Source organism: Cyprinodon variegatus, unplaced genomic scaffold, assembly GCF_000732505.1.
Source record: "Cyprinodon variegatus isolate N-32 unplaced genomic scaffold, C_variegatus-1.0 Scaffold101, whole genome shotgun sequence".
NCBI lineage: Eukaryota > Metazoa > Chordata > Actinopteri > Cyprinodontiformes > Cyprinodontidae > Cyprinodon > Cyprinodon variegatus.
Genome location: NW_015150554.1, coordinates 834710 through 838116, shown reverse-complemented (window position 1 = coordinate 838116; position 3407 = coordinate 834710). Strand labels below are relative to the sequence as shown.

General features: G+C 38.3%; 1 protein-coding gene across 3 annotated transcripts in view; it reads left to right on the top strand.

The window, feature by feature from the left end:
- Positions 1-635: 635 nt before the first annotated feature.
- LOC107084467 (glutamate receptor ionotropic, kainate 5-like) overlaps positions 636-3407 on the top strand; it is a 271088-nt gene continuing 268316 nt past the window's right edge. For 2 of the 3 annotated variants that reach the window (XM_015374355.1, XM_015374354.1), the window contains exon 1: positions 636-1227. The gene's annotated coding sequence lies outside the window, so the exon portion shown is untranslated. The remainder of the gene's footprint in view (positions 1228-3407) is intronic. The other variant, XM_015374353.1, reaches the window with a different exon arrangement.

The window sequence follows — 3407 nt, the reverse complement described above, 5'->3', positions numbered from 1 at the left end:
TAATGCAATCAACCACATTGCAACAGTATTGTCATCTATCAAATATTGCCATATATTAAACTAAAATGCCTTAAAAACACACCCTGGTGGCACCCCCACATAATAGATCAGTGAAATCAAAAACTGTGGCTTTTTTAGTCTAAATCATGGTTTATGGAGTTTCACCTTTTGCTGCATTACACTATAACAGCTAGTAAAACCAATTGTAACACTTTAAATCTACTTATTTTTCTAGTTTCTCTATATCATAATAGACTTTGCAATTGTTTTTCCTGCAACACACTTTTAAAGAGATATTTCTCATTCCTAACTTCCCATTTACACTTTAAAACATTTAACTGTATAGAGCAAAATAAATTAGATTCGGGATTGTAATAACCATGTTTAGATTTTTTAAGTCACTTAATAGCAACAATTTGTTAGTGATGCAGATTCAAGCCATAATCCTCTTGTTGTTAACGTGGTGTTGACCAGCAAAGAGAAATCATGGACGATTTGAGGGTGACTGAAGGAGGGGGGTGAGGAAGCATAGAAAGACATTCAGCAGCATAGAGAGAGGAGAGGGAGGGAGCAACGCGCAGTCCAGCTTCTCTGTGCTGTGGAGCAGTAGTCAGTCCGACAGTGAAGGACAGAGAAAGAGAAGAGAATGTGAAGCAGTGCAGCACACGAATAAATTAACTGAATTAAAATGGCAAAGACGCAGGAGAAGACCATCTTCCTCTCATCTGTTTGATTGAGTAGTAGGATAAAGCTGACAGAGGTACAACTGGGGTAACGAGGAGTAGGGGGAGGAGGTGCCAGAGGTCTGTGCATGCTTATTTCTTCTCTCGCACCGTACGCCTCCGGAGCCTTGCAGCCGATGGTGTCACTGCGACAGCACTCATTGAGGGAGCTGTGTGAACCAGCTGGTGGTGTCTTTTCAAAAATCAACAGCTGAGAGTTCATCTATCAGGTGGATGTGGAGTAAATGTTGGATTTGTGAACTGGAAGAGTTTCACCCAGGTGTAAGTTGCACCTTCCACCTTTTCCCTCCTCTTCCCTTTTTTACTCTGCTGCATTCGTCTGAGCCAGAAGCTTTGCCTGTTTGATCAGGAGCTGCTGCTGCGCTCTGCTTTCCTCTTCCCTACCGCTTCTCTCCAGCCGCCTGCCGGCTTTTTAGTAACTGTTCCTGGACCACGATTGGTAGTTGGGTTTGGTGGCTCATCCACAGACAAGAAAAGCAGGTTGGTGAGTGTTTTTAACCTGTGCTTTAATTTGAGGGGGGTGGGGGGATATAAGAATTTGCCCTTTATCTGATGTCTTCTGTTGCATCAATTCCTCTTTTCATCCATCAGACATGATTTTTTTCTAATACCACCTGATTTTCAGTTTCCATTTCTCTGTGGTTGGTGTCATAATTTCATATTTTTTATTCACTGATCCACCACATGGTTTCTCTCCCATGTCCATCCTTCATTTTTAGAAAAATTGTTCACTAAACATAAGGTGTCACACATGTCCAACAGCCTTTTATGCTTTGTTTCATGAACTACCTTTCAAATTTCTTATCTACATTGTTCTCTTTTCCCCAAAACATTACTCATCTGCACCATTAGGGGAAATGCACACATAAAGACGTCCTTCCCTGTTTGTACACAAAAACCAGAAAGTCCTCAGTACTTTGACGCCTAAAGCTGAGAGGCAAAGGGCTTGACATAAAATCGACAGTCAATGGTTGATCCCAGATAATCCCTACATCCATCTTCTCATCCGTCATTGTCCGGGCTCCTTACCCTGTCTAACACACACAGACACACTTCAACACCTCCACAACTTTGCACAGTGCCTAATCATCCCATTCAACTCAGACTCATAACAATACTGTAATAGAGAATGGATCTTAAATGATGAAATGATACAGTAAATGACTTCAACTAAACAAAATTTTTACCTTAGCTACAATTTGTAACAGCCCATGCTTCTACTGAAGAATTTGAGCTCTAGCTTTAATATCTGCCTATTCATTGTGAAGTCCATTTTCCATAATCACATGCTGAAGTAAAAGAAAAGACAAAAGCGCAAATATGGTACTAAAAGGATGCAAATCTCAGTCTGATCCATGTTTTAGAGTGTGTTGGTTACCCAGGTTCAAACTTCAAAACCTGTAAAATCTTGCAATATTATAGAACACTGGTCTGCAACCTGTTGCTCTTTTACCCTTTCAATGTGGCTCCACCAACACCAAATAAAAGATTAGTTTACATATTAACGCAATAACAAAGGGATCTTCTTCGCTTAATATCTTCATTAAATATCTAAAATAGCACAATATCATTGGTATGAGGCTTTTGAAGGTAATTTTTTTTAACTTAAACCATGTGCTTTATATTTTAGGAGGGGTAATCAGCCTTATCTTTCATATTTTTGGTGTATCATTTATCTTGTTTTATTCTACAAAATCAATATTTTTTCTGTTGTTAAGATATAATTATATTTTTCCTTTTAAAATAGAAACAATGGAAAATCTTAGTATCAAAAAGGGTTTTAATATTTAAAAAATCATTGTTATGGCCCTTGATTAACTTTATTTTTTAAGCAGCAGTGGCAAAAGTTTCTCTTTGAAAGTAAAAGATTTCTGACCCCTGGTTTAGACAAAGAGTTAATGCCAGTGCCCTCAAAGGTGATTGTTGGTTTTGAACACGTGTTGTAATGAGACAAATCTTTTTTCTCTGTGTTTTGAACAAATTAGCTTCGTGAAGAGATTTGAAAATCAACTGTCAATCTGCTTCCCCTCTCACACACCCCCACACCCACACACACACACCCACAAACACACACACACACGGATGCCAAAACCGGGGTGGAAGTTGACTCATTCACATGATAAATTATTCAACGCATGAACAACTCTCGTATCCTTAAAACATCCCATGTGGTCCAATTTGTTGCCAAACTGTTTATTGTTTGGATGAGCAGGAAGCTGTTGCACTGACTGCTAATGATTCTGTAGTCAGCCAAAATGGCTTTCATCTTTTTGATCGGTCAACTGTTGAGTCAAAGCGAACAACCTGTATGTGGCAGCTTCTTAATTTAAGGCCACAGACACAGAAATATGATTTGATTACCATTTCAACTTTTAATAGTAAAATGTAATATGAATTAAATACAGATAATTGTTCTTTACTGCTGGCTTCACTGAAAAACTAGCTGCCAAAACGATCAAAATATTATTGAAACAAATACAACTAGATATATTTTTTCCATGTTCAATTCAACCATCATAGTTATTTATCATATAATGGTTTCCGTTTCGAGATATGTAAGAAACATCAAACATTGTAAGTTTGCTTTTCTATTTGACATTTTCAGTAACCTATCCCATCCATCCATCCATCCATCCATCCATCCATCCATCCATCCATCCATCC